Source organism: Schistocerca americana, chromosome X (genome assembly GCF_021461395.2).
Source record: "Schistocerca americana isolate TAMUIC-IGC-003095 chromosome X, iqSchAmer2.1, whole genome shotgun sequence".
Taxonomy (NCBI): domain Eukaryota; kingdom Metazoa; phylum Arthropoda; class Insecta; order Orthoptera; family Acrididae; genus Schistocerca; species Schistocerca americana.
In genome coordinates, this window is record NC_060130.1 from 851,132,156 (window position 1) to 851,146,337 (window position 14,182).

General features: G+C 39.3%; 1 protein-coding gene across 2 annotated transcripts in view; it reads right to left on the reverse strand.

Annotated features, from left to right (window-relative positions):
- Nucleotides 1–14,182, reverse strand: part of LOC124554993 (SCY1-like protein 2) — a 188,977-nt gene that overhangs the window by 160,206 nt on the left and 14,589 nt on the right. Inside the window, exons 3-4 of one of the 2 annotated variants that reach the window (XM_047128733.1) lie at nucleotides 9,565–9,673; nucleotides 4,150–4,256 (exon numbers count right to left, since the gene is read on the reverse strand). The gene's annotated coding sequence lies outside the window, so the exon portion shown is untranslated. The remainder of the gene's footprint in view (nucleotides 1–4,149; nucleotides 4,257–9,564; nucleotides 9,674–14,182) is intronic. The other variant, XM_047128732.1, reaches the window with a different exon arrangement.

The window sequence follows — 14,182 nt, forward strand, 5'->3', positions numbered from 1 at the left end:
CATCTTCAGAATGATTGACAGTGGTTACATAATGTGGATTTATGTAAAAAAAATTCAAAGAAACTAATATAGATAAAGTGCAGCTGTGAAGCACTTTCCAATGACAGTCAACATGTTTTGATTTTTTTATAATGGAGGTAAATTTTATCATCTTTTGCATCTTGTGGCTACATTTTTAATCTAACTCCACAACATTATGTAACTGGTGTTAATCACAGATCCTTTTGAAGACAGACATCAAAACCTAGGTCAAGGGGTTTTACTAAACCTTTTTTACTGTTGCAACTGCTTTTGCTGTTCTTCACCTTTTCCTCATGAAAGTGATTTCATGACCAAACCAAAGACACCACTGTAGAAAGTGCAGAAAATCAATTTCGAACAAATTCTAGAAATAGGAACCTGCACATCCTAAATATTGTGGAACCTTGTTTATCAGGCCCTCATTAATCCAGATCTCTGCTACATTCAGGTCTGTCTTTCAGACAGTAAGTATACAATATTGATAATCCAGATGTAATAATTGCTCGATTTGTGATGACAATCATTGAATTCAAAGTCAGTCAAGTGCCATACAAGGATCCTGGCACTGTCAGTGAAAGGATTTGCCTGAAGGCCATATGATTGGTTGACCATCACATCCATGTACAGACAAGCAGGTCATTGGCAACATCAAAGTGAAATTTTGACCAACTACTGTCACTCAAACTCAGGAACTGACTTCTGTGAAGTTTTGAAGGTAGGAAACAAGGTACCAGCAGAAACAAAGCTGTGAGGACAGGCTACAAGTCGTGCTTAGGTAGCTCAGATGGTAGAGCACTTGCCCACAAGAGAAAGGTTCCAAGTTCGAGTTTCAGTCCAGCACAGTTTCTATCTGCCAGGAAGTTTCATATCAGTGCACATTCCACTGCAGAGTGAAAATTTCATTCTGGAAATCTGTAAGTGTCAGACATTTATAGAACTGCATCTGTGTGGTATCCTATGACTGAGAATCATGTAAGCCCTGGAAAAATCCATTACCAGATATTTTGGAGTCCAGTAAAACAGTGTGACAATGTTCACCCAATTGAGTATGTTGAAGCATTGGCAAATATTCCAGGATGCTCAGAAATAGGTGATGTTAATGGATGGCTGTGAAACAACAGCCAGAGACTGGCTACAATATTATTTCTGACATTATTACTGTTTATGTTGATCTGCAGACGATGACAATGGTGCTAACCCATGTAATTCTAATTTTTCCATGAACCTTCGATAATATGAATGACATTGGTCCCGTCTAATACAAAAAAGCAAGGTTCCACTTTAAGTGAGAATGAGGAAGACGTCTTCAACCATAAGGATCACCTTAATACCAAATGGCCATTAAATTGTCTCCATTGCCTGTAAACTCTCAAAGACAGTACCCTACAGTTTAATAAGAATCAAAGTAACTTAACAGTTCTGACATTCAAAGTATTGCAGGCAGAGGACAGAGGGGGGGGGGGGGGGGGAGAAGAAAAGAGAGAGAGAGAGAGAGAGAGAGAGAGAGAGAGAGAGAGAGAGAGAGAGAGAGAGAGAGAGAGAATGTTTAGCTGCATGCATTTCTTCCATTCAACCTCCCATTTAAACTCAGCCCAACACATCACAATATGAAGCTCTATGCACATGCGCACGCATGCAACAAATTTACCTGAATAAGATTGACAGCTGAAACTGGTAATTGAAAGAATAAATGCAATTATGTCTGGCAGTAACTATTAAGAAACTTCACCAAGCCCATAAAATTTACAACATGTGGTTCTTTCAAAAACTGTCAACTCATTTTATGGGTTACATGAGGTGCTTCCATGAAATATAATCTTTCCCAATCTTTGACAATGGGGAGTGGGAGTGTTAGTTAAACTTTATTCATAGATGGTGTAAGAAATCATCTAATTCTGTGGATACTTGGAGGAATATATCTTTACACAGATGTAAATCGACAGCTCATTGTTAAGTGCTAACAGTGACTGTGCAAAGGGATTTATCCAATTATGAAATAGTGAAGTTACTTTTGTGGGAAGAGGTTTTAGAAGATTTAGAGAATGGACAAGAGAATTATGAACAAAGTTGTGTAAATGAAAATACACAACTGATTACTTAATATTACTCAAAAAAATTATTTTACATTATTTCTGTTAGACTGTTAGGGTTAGCATCAAAGACTAATCTTTTCAGCAGACTAAGTATATCAAAGTTAAAAAGATTAATTTCAGTACACACAGTTTGCTGCTTCTATTACCTGTGTTTATGAAGAGAGAAACTGATCACCTACACACATCAACATGTGTCATCAATTACATATGTTTGATATTCAGCTGTGCTACAGCTTTTCAAACCAATGAAGACAGGAGATATGGAAGCACACACACCTACATATGTCAAATTATAATAATTGTAGAAAAGAATAAAACCTCATTTATTACAGAGTTCATGGAAGGCACTGAAATCAGGCATTTCTTGGCCTTCTTTCTGTATGTTCACTGCAAGAAGGCCAAACATTGTAGGTTATTCTCATCATGCATCCAGAGACAAGTTGCAATTTTGCCTCCAAGTAATGAATTTCTGCAGTGCAATCACACTTACTTGCAACTTATTGACAATATTAAGCCAAAAACATCAGGAAGATTTCATCCACTCTCCAAAGTGCTTCTCTTCTACAAAAGCCTTTGATGACAGTGCATTCCGTTTTCACTCTAAAAACTTACTACAGATGCAAGTGTCATTGAGGGACTTTTCAGGTGTCTACACAAAATACACCACAAATATGCCTTTAATTTTTACAATGTCACAGAAGCAAGCAATGACCATGTGCTCAATTGAGCTTTGTGTTAGAAGGCAGGAAGTCATTGTCAGCAGTTATGAGTCGCTGGCCGGAGTGGCCGTGCGGTTCTAGGCGCTGCAGTCTGGAACCGAGCAACCGCTACGGTCGCAGGTTCGAATCCTGCCTCGGGCATGGATGTGTGTGATGTCCTTAGGTTAGTTAGGTTTAATTAGTTCTAAGTTCTAGGCGACTGATGACCTCCGAAGTTAAGTCGCATAGTGCTCAGAGCCAGGTAGTTACGAGTGCTGTCTGACAATCCATTTAACAATGAAGCAAATTGTATTTTAGACACCATAAGCAAATCAAGACAATTTAGTTGCAACTAATATGAAAAGAGAGAAATTATATAGATTAAATGTAATTTGTTAGAAATTAAATGGAAGGACACAGGGATGCATATTCACTGTTCACAAGACATGTCAATGTATGGTATCACAAAAAAGATTGGCATACATATACTGACAATTTCCAACATAATCCTATAATCTGAATGAGGATAGTATTTAACTTGCAGGCTAATGTTTGCAGTAGAACTTGTTTTGACACAGATCAGTGAAATGGTGACAATGTTTATTCACCAGGTGGTCATGGGAGTGTCAAATGCATTTCGATTTTACAGTTCAGTAGACAACAATAAAATCATGAACTTTATTACTACATTTGCAGCTGAACTCGGCATGAGCAACAAGTTAGTATATCTTAAACAAGGTGGAACTAAATGTCGATTGCTTCTTTAATCAAGCAGCTCCTCATGTGCCCTTAAAAGGCTGGATGGATCCCATTCCAGCTATTACCACCCAAAAATTCTGAGGTAGTTACCAGAAATCTAACCTAGGCCGTTTGTCTCTTCAGTCAATAATGTTAACCACTAGACTGTAAAGGTGGATGTGCAGGTAAATTAACAGAGGCATATTCAGCAACACATACTGTCACTTAAGTATGCTGTATGTTTCAAATATGTACTTCCTGGTGCAAGGAAGATCCAAGAAGTTTCGCAAAGAGATACATAACCTTTGCGAGCAATGTGATTTTGCTTTAGGTATGAATTTTTTTCAAAATCGACCACATGAAGCAGCAATAGGATAACATGATTTGATACAAAGCATGTGAAGAATCCGTACAAATAAGCTACTTTTATTTTCAATGTACATTTTCCAATATGAAACTTTTCATATTTTTCAATCACACTGTCTTTGATTATCCTCAGACCTATTAAGAGAAACATCTATTTCAATATAATGCAGTAAAAGGGAGTGTTCAGATGGCAGAAAATTTGTCTGGATGTTAAATGCCACCAAAGCACTTACCTGAATTTTGATAACAATGTTGTTTCTACAGCCAGGTACATGCAATAGGCCTTTTACTGGTAGTATTAACTGGTTCATACATGGTCCCTCCAAAATCAGTGTAAGTCCTGGATGGAACAACAATGCAAAGACTAAAATAAGAGTTCAGCAAAATGTCACTGGACAATCACTCAAAAATAATTGTATAAGAGCCATCCTGACAACACATTGAAATATCATCCCTAACAATTTATGAAACAGATCACACTTATCAAAAAACATTGCAAGTTTTACCACATCCCTATTCCCATATGTTAGACCACAGAGCAGCTCAAACTAGTTGTTGCACTCTTGTTTGAACATTAAATGAAAAATATAAAACTTGGGACACCATAACTTGAGCACCATAAACATGTTCTCTCCCTGGAGCAAGCAACCACTTTTAAGCAAACTGTACTCTATGCACAGACATGTTACAAAACATACTCTTAATGTAATGGTTGTTGGCAGCTCAGCTCAGAAAAATGTTATACGAATGCAGCCTCTTCTACTGTTTGCCAAACCTCAGGAGTCATTGTTTATTCAGTGGCTTGACCATGGGTGAAAGCAAACAATGGCTTCACAACTGCTGCTCTTGGGATCAGAATGGCACTCTTCAGAACTGGGGCAAAAAGCTGAACTATACTGAGAAATACCAAAGACATACCATCAAAAACTGGTGATATGAGAAACAGCCAGTCAGGAGAGTGTTCATGACAGCATGAGTCATCCACCCATTGCTACCTATAGCAAGGATAAGCACTTCTATTGGGAGCTTTTCAATTGCTCACTCACCCTACAGTTTTAACCTCACAATCAGACACTGGTTCCTGCACTTTAAGCAATTGGTTGGTGGACAGTGGTTCGATAAAGAAACTTAAGACCACCATTGTCAACCTCACTTCAAATCACATGCTGAACATGAACACAGGAGAGATAAACAAGCTGGTGTAAAACTGCAAAAAATACTTGTTGATCAAACCTAACAGTAACTAATTTAGCAGCCCACTTCTGAATTGCTTCAGTCTTTGTTTCATCCAGCCTGGTGGAGATCTCAAACATTCAAGCAGTGCTACAGAATGGGTCACATTAGTATTCTTTATGCAGTCTCCTTTACAGATGAACCACACTTTCCTAAAATTTCCCCACTAAATTGATGTCCACCATTCACCTTCCCTATTGTCACCCTCATAAGCTCATTCTGTTTCATGCCACTCTGCAATGTTATGTCTAGATATTTAATCAACATGACTATCTAGCAGCACATCCCAACACTGTATTCGAACATAGTGGGATTGTTTTTCCTACTCATCTGCACTAGCTTACATTTTTCTACATTTAGAGCAAGCTGTCATACATCACAATTAGAAATTATGGCTTAGATATCTCACACCCTCTAACAGTCATTCAATGAAGACCCCTTCCTGTAGAGCAGTGTCATCAGCCCACAGCCACAGATTGTTGTTCACCCTGTCCATTTGTGTATATTGATCCAGATGATACCTTTGTCTGATTAACACTCACCATTTAAGATACTGTACTGCGTTATATTACTTAACAAGTTCGAGCCACTCATATCTGGGAACATATTCCAGACACCCAGATGTTTAACAGTCTGTAGTGGGGCACCATGTTAAATGTTTTCCAGAAACCTATATATACAAAATCTGCCTGCTGTCCTTCATTCAACATTCACAGGATATCATGTGAGAAGAGGGCAAGTAGAGCTAAACACAAGTGACACTTTCTAAACCAATGCCAACTTGTGAACAGAAGCTTTTCTGTCTCTAGAAAATTTATTTCTGCTGCGAACCAATGCTAAGAACAATGGTCCGTAATTTTGTGGGTCCCTTCTTGCACCCTTTTTGTATACAGTAGTCACCTGCATTTTTTGCAGTTCCTTGGAACTTTGCAGTGTGTGACATTTGAAATAAATTTAAGCCCAGTAAGGGGCCAATGCTGTAGACTACACTAAAAACTGGATTCCACATGGATCTGGTGACTTGTTTTCAACTCTCAGTTGCTTCTCCATGCCAGAGATGCCTGTTACTATGTATACCAGAAGAGTCTAACATGCAAACAATAGTATGTTTGTACAATGATCCTGCATCAATGATTTCTTAAATGCGAAATTTAAAATTTCCACTTTCTTTTTGCTGTAATTTCCACACCAGACTGGCCGACAAGTGACTGGATAAAAGCCTTCGAAACTGATTTTATGTAGGGCCATAATTTCCTCAGATTCCCCACAAGGTACAATGGTGAATGTTATTTTATGCTTTGTGCATCAATCTTTTTATAGACACACGAATTTCTACTGACTTTTGCCTGTCTCCATCTGCAAGTTCTTTTTGTAACAGCATTACGATCCACTACCTCAGCATTTTTTATTTTTATTGAACCACAGTATGTCTTTCCCAGTTTTCCAAAAACTGTTCTAAAGTACTTCACAAGGTTACCTGTCTGTGCCATTTGCAGTGAATCTATAAACATCTCAGTCTGTACTCTGTAGGTTCAAGTTGCCTCCAGCTAATATTGCAAGATGTGGGCATCTCCATGCTACTGAGCAGAGACTTGAGTAATTCTAAAACTCTTGTGGCAGAATTGGGTGGCTGGTAAAAAACATACAAAAACAGTGTTCACCTAGACCTGTTACCCATATCCAGAAAATTTCAGTAAATTTCAACCTCAATAGACATTTTTGTTAACTGCAGAGAACACACTCCCCCTATGGCATCTAATCTGTATTATATATACATTCCCTACCTCCCTAACAAGGGAACCTCCCCATCGCACCCCCTCAGATTTAGTTGTAAGTTGGCACAGTGGATAGGCCTTGAAAAACTGAACACAGATCAATCGAGAAAACAGGAAGAAGTTGTGTGGAACTATGAAAAAAATAAGCAAAATATACAAACTGAGTAGTCCATGCACAAGATAGGTAACATCAAGGATAGTGTGAGCTCAGGAGCACTGTGGTCCCGTGGTTAGCGTGAGCAGCTGCGGACCACGAGGCCCATGGTTCAAGTCTTCCCTCGAATGAAAAGTTTATTTTCGCAAAGTTACGGCCTGCCCGTTCGTTCATTGACGTCTCTGTTCACTGTGTTTTGTGACCGCACCGCAAAACCGTGCGATTAGTAGACGAAAGGACGTGCCTCTCCAATGGGAACCAAAAACATTTGATCGCAAGGTCATAGGCCAACCGATTCCTCCACAGGAAAACATGTCTGATATATTCTATACGACTCTGGTGGCGGCATGTGCGTCACATAACAGGAATATGTCGTCGACCCACGTAACTTGTACCCTTGGCGAATGGGTAAAAAGATTCTTCTACCTTGCCCGATTTAGGTTTTCTTGTGGATGTGATAATCACTCCCAAAAAAGTGATGAAAACATAAGAGTGTCACAAACTGCAACAAATGAATGCAACAGTTTCACAGTCGCACAGTTTTCCCTGTGTTCTGTCAAAACATATGTTTTTAACGTTTTAAATTTTATGAGTAGACCGTCAAATCCTGCATATGTCCAAGCAAATCTGAACATGTCCTGGAATATTGGAGAGTGAAGTTGATTATATAAAAAATTAAACTTTTCTCTCTAAGGAAGACTTGAACCATGGACCTTTTGTTCCGCAGCTGCTCATGCTAACCACGGGACCATGGCACTCCTGAGCTCACACTATCCTTGATATTGCCTATGTTGCCAATGGACTACTCAGTTTGTATATTTTGCTTATTTTTTTCATAGTTCCACACAACTACTTCCCGTTTTCTCAATTGATCTGTGTACAACTTTTCAAGGCCCATCCACCGTGCCAACTTATAACTAAATCTGATGGGGGTGCGATGGGGAGGTTCCCTTGTAAGTATTTCAGAGATTTCTATTTTGAGTTTCAGCCAGCTCTTGGTTCTGAGAATCTGAGTGTGACAGCTTTTCTGGAGTGCATTAAATTCAAGAACTTTGTTACAAATACTCTGACAATTTACCACTAAAATTTTGACAGTTTAAGTGTCTACACTGTTCTTTTGTTTGAGTTCACTTTATTGACTGGTGAGTGTTCAGAAGACCAACTACCACTCAGCCAAAAAACCTACCTACCTGCCTTTCCCAAGTACTCTGCTACCTGATTAGCTGCTTCTTTTGTGTAGTGCTTACCTGACCCACAAAGGTGAGACCTACAATTCTTCATTCCATTGTGGATGTTCAGAAATCTGCAGCTAGGACTGTCACAGAATCTACAGAGCATCTGGTTGTAAGGCCCTCAATTCAGCTACACACTACAAGACCATGACCAATGCTGGTAGCAATGCTACAGATTCCAAGTCCTACATGCACTGTGAGCTACACCAACAGTCTATCACCCTTGCCAGCTGTCTGTAAGAAATGAGGATGGTCTTAGAACCAAAGCAACAACAGCACCTTGCACAGTCAATAGCCAGAGACAGGGTCTCTTCCACATATCTGATGAGGTCCCCTGGCAGACATAGCAAGTGCACATTGGATTTCTTTCCAATACCGGATACTAATTTGGGAAAGGACTTCATAATGTGCCTAACATTGGAGTTCCTGATAACTAAAAGACCCCTTCCCCCTTGCTAGGTGTCTGCTAAGAACCTGCTGAAGGAGTGGTCACCTGCTCTTTCACAGGAGGAATGGGCGAGACTAATTGGCCAGCCTCAACACTGGCTTCACCTTAAGTGACGAGAATATCACCACCTGACACTGCAGTGAGACTAGACCTCATGTAAGCTACACTGCAATGTGCAGAGCCTGTGGGCTAAACAAGCCACACCTGAGGTGTCCCATGCATTGCACCAGATTCTCCACCACTTCTACACCTCAAGGGAGCAGCTTTAAGACATCTGACCATGGCCAACAGTGAGCAACTGTTTGCTAGCTGCAGCCAGCTATTACTGCAACCACACACAGCATGCACACATCCATCCTAAAACTATTAACTTGATAAAACATACAAGCACAGAGAAACTACTGTCCAATGGAGGCTGACATGTTACTGAGCTGTATAGCTAGCCATTCAAAAATTACTACTGAGCTACAGAAACACTGCATCTACAATTCATCACCAAAAATTTGAACTTACACATCTTAAAAAACATGCAAGGAATATTAGAATTAAACTAAGAAAAAACAAAAAGCTGCCAAGGGGAGTAAGTGTTCTGGGCAGTGGGGATATAAATATGGTGGGGTGTGGCTGTGCACTGAGCCCTAGTGCCAGTCAGTCCAGTCCTTTCTATTGCTGAGCTCTTGCACTGGCCAAAGCAATGTGATCATTTTGTGGACAGTCAGAAGTTTTGTAACCAACTGCACACAAAATTTGCAATAACCAATCTATCAGTCAAGTTCATACAACTCTGATATCTGATGGAAACTTACATAAGAATGTAATCATGAAATAACTTTCTGGTTCTGTCAATGTTTGCAACAAGTTCATTTGTCACAACAGAGTGTTGTTTCCTTCACCACGGACTTTTGTCTGACCTTTCTGAAACAAACAGCAACATTATTTTATAGCATTGTCACTCAAAGATCTCTTCATATATTGTATGAAGTGCACTAAGAATGTCTACAGCTCTTACACCAGTGAGTGGTTCACAGAATGTAATTCTAATATGGCTGGCTTTCCTATGATAGCAGTCATTTCAGTTACAGTGAAAACTGATCAATAACCTTCCTGTGGCACAGCCAGGTTTATACTGAGCCAGGTGACAGCTATGCTGAAATCACTTCACTATGCCTACTCATTTGTGCACCAGACACCAATGCAACTTCCAAATAGCCCTCACTTCCTTTAAACTCCAAGTCTGATGTATTTTTTTTAAATATGTACTGTTCTGAAATAAGAAGACAAGTATATTTTGTTAGCAATTTTATTTTTAAATGAAAGCCTGAACTTTACTTTTCTACACAATTAGGAATTGTGTAAAGCCCTTCTCACTTTTCGACACTTAAGGAAACCTCAAAACTAAGATAATTTTTCTCTCTCCTTTCACATCCACTTTCTGCAACAAATTGTTATTAATGACCAAGATCAACTTTATATCTCCTCACGCACATTTGTACGGCCATCCTTAAAAACTCACTCATTTCTGTACCATCCCATCACCTACGTTTTCTGCATACATACATTTCGCTGATTGATTTCAGCAGCTTTCATGCCTTCAGCACTAGGAAAACTAATCACAGTGTGCATTTCAGTCAGCAGTGTTCTCTATCTGAGGAGCCATTTCCAATACTCAAATGAAAACATGCTGAATATTGGTGGAAATTATGTAGGAAATTAGATTAAAATACTGGTTTTCATGTAAAAACAAAATTACTACAAAAATCTACTTTTATTTTCATTTCAAATTGCAATTAAATATCTCTTATTTAAGTTCCCAAACCCATTATATCCCTTTCACACCATCTGGCTACAATTGTGTACATTAAATTTTACTGTGTCTTAACTGCAACAGAAGCATTTTTTCCAACGGAAACCTGAGGTACACATTTGTGAATGGTCAACCTCTTCATCACACACAGGTGCTGCCAACTGTTGGCCATCACTATGATAGTATCATGAAGTCAACATAGCAATGAATAGCAGCTCATGACCAACATAATATAGGGATGTGGTTGGTTCACTATTCCACTGCATAACTGAATATTGTTATTTTGGATGGTAGTCAATGACCATAGAGAATATTTCATAATTAGTTATTTTAGTCAATAAAATAAAGCCAAGAAAAAGTATGTTTTGAAAACAAGTACACATTTCTGTATAAATATTGCATCTAAAACCATTAGATAATCTAAAAACATTACCACAAAGAATTTTCCTTCCTCCTCCAGAAAACATTCAGGTCTGAAAGGCATATAAAGAGGCACTGTGATAAAAATAATAAATGCTCTTAGATGGCCACAGAGCCCTTCCAATGGAGCTCTGATAATGTTATGCCTCCAAGCAATTTTATACACCTCTTCAGTGTCAAAAACACGCCCATTGGAAGCTGTCTTCCTAAGACACCAGTAGTATACCCACTTCCAGCAGGCTGCCAACAAAGGATTGACACCTCACAATCCCATCTTATAAGCAGCTAAGAAGACACCAATTCTGTGACAACCATTCCTGATGACTTTACTATACATTCCAATTTCTAACATGACTAGTTGAGTAACAATATGGCAACCCCTGGACATGTTCAGTCCTCCTCCTTCCCTTACCCTTTCACATGGGCCCAAAGGTACCTCCCCTGCAACTTAAATTGTGTGCCTATTTCACAAAAAAAATTCTGGTAGGATTTCCTTTTCAAGTGTCAACATTTTTCTTATTGGATTCATTAATGACTAGGTACAATGTCAACACTTTAGCCACTCCAGATTCCTCATGAAGCACACACTTACAGGACCTACTGTTGGATCTGAAGTCCAACACACCCAACTCCATAGTGATATTGAGCTATTTGGATGATTGTTTACTTTTCTTGCCTGGTGAGGACAATTCTATTGAGCACTACCTCCACTTTCTGAAGGTTAATGGAACATCAAGTTCTGAGACTTTTGCAATTGAACATGTATTCTGCAGGAACTATAACTGGACATCCACTGAGACATTTTTCAGATACACTCATCAAACACCACTTTAGTCCTGTCTAGGCTTATCCTACCCCATTAGATGCCAGGTCACCTGTTATAGCAGCCACGTCATATACTAACTCTGCTGCACACAATGCACAGTGTTTTATGTTGGTATGGCTACTAACCAGCTGTCCACCAGGACAAATTGCCACCACCAACTTAAGAACAAAGTTGACTACCTGATAGCACAAAATGCTCAATTTCAATGGCTGGTTTACAACCTGAGCCATCTGGATCCTTCCATCCAACACCATCTTCTCTGAACTACAAAGATGGGCACTACCATTACAACATATCCTCTGTTCCCATAATCATCCTAATTTCAGTCTCAGGTAAACCATTGTCTCTCTACCCTAAGCAACAGTTTCCCCTTCCTCTGTCCTGTCACCCCCCCCCCCCCCCTACCTCCCCTCAAATTCACATCCCCTTATTGCCTTCAACATGTGCCACTTTCCCCTGGCCTCTACAACTATACCTGCCAGCCCTCCCTTGCACATTCCTAGCCAGCAAACTGGCCTCCCTCCAAACCATTAGCCACCCACCCCAGTCACTCTCCCTGCATCTCACTTTCTCTGCACTTTCCCCCTCCTCCCAACCAGCCTACCTGCCGCCACAAAACAGAATGCCACTGTCAGTCTAGTTGAGACCATGTAGGTGTAGGGTGTGTGTGTGTGTGTGTGTGTGTGTGTGTGTGTGTGTCACACCTTTCTGTGTGAGCTCATTTTACCACTATGCTGACTGATGGTAATTCCTCACAAAGTTAGTGGGAAACAACAACACAATTTAGCATTCAGAGTTTCTGATCATAACTGTGTGAAAAGGCCATTCAACAAAAACACTTTTATTTTAATTATTTCCAACTCAGACTTTCTTATAATATCTACAACTATCTCCCTCCAGTGAGAATTCAAAACAAGCTGCCTTCTCAACTTTTTATCACCCATCAAATTTACCAAGTTAAGGATCCCATATGTGCAATAAAGCTTCGAAGAGGACACACAAGGTTAATGTAAACAGTATCTTTACTAGGCCTGTTGCACCTTCAAATTGTTCTGTCTGCAAAATGCAGTCTTCAATCACCTTCCCCACAATTTATAGGTGATGGGAGCCAATTTAAGTTATTTTTAACTGTACTCCCTAGGTACTTAGCTGAATAACCTTTAAATTTGTTTAATTTTCTGTGTAACCAACATTACTAGAAATTTTTATCACTAATGTGGAGGACCTGATTCTTTAACGTTCAGGGCAATTTCCAGTTTTTTGGACCATCGAGATACCTTGTCTATACTTTTAATTGTATCTTCTAATAACTTTACTGGACAGTAAATGGCATCATTTGGAAACATCCTAAGGCTGCTCTGTCTCCTAAATCATTAATATAAAGTGAGAATGGCAGAGGGCTATAACATTTCCTTGGGGAACCTCAGATGTAACTGGTTTTATCAGATGACTTCCTGGCAATGTTAATGAGCTGTAACCTCTACAGGAAACACAGTCTGCCAGACAATAACTCTCCTTTAAACATAGGAGTTTTATTGCCAGGCACTTAGAACAGTGCATTTAGTTTGGAACACATGAACATGAATTCTGGGTGATACATCCTGCCGTTATGTGCTCTAAGAATAGTATTCCATTGAATGTAAGAATAAAAGTGCTCAATTTACGAGTTCACCATTTACTATTTTTATTATGTTTTGGATGCAAATTTTTTGCATGCTTGATCCTGTTAAAGAGGACAACAGTAGGTAGAGTCAACATCTGTGCGCGAATGCATAAGACATCCTTATAAAGTTTGAGGTGCCTTCATATCATTTTAAGCAGGATGTCTACCACAGTATCTTCTAGGCTAATGGCTGTTTGGGATCTCAAAATTACTATTAAGTGTTTTATTCAATTAATTTTAATGTTCTAGCACTTTAAGGACCTTTTGGCTGTCTGTGATACTTTTTCACAATGAATTTGCATTACTTTACAATTAACTGTAAGTGATTGTGACACTCACAAGCAGCACACCCATTACATGAAGAGCTAAAGGGGCAAATTCAAAGGTTCTACCTCAAACCTCAAGCCCTTTGGGAGGAGGGGGGCAGGGAAGGAAAAACAGCACAGCCTTGGGGATTTGAGCAAATGTACAGCATTTGGGCTGATGCAGGTGTCCAAGAGGTTACCTATCAATGACTATTTCAACACAAAATGCATCCACCTAGACAGTACATGACTCACCTTAAGGTTGATAGGCATTTGTTGTTTCTCCTGGTTTGCACACTAAGAATTACTTCAGGAGAAAAAACAATGCCTTTATGAAAATATTAGGTAACAGCATGTTTCCCATACTGGGGTAACAGTTTGAACCCGGCCTTTACAAAAAATGGAT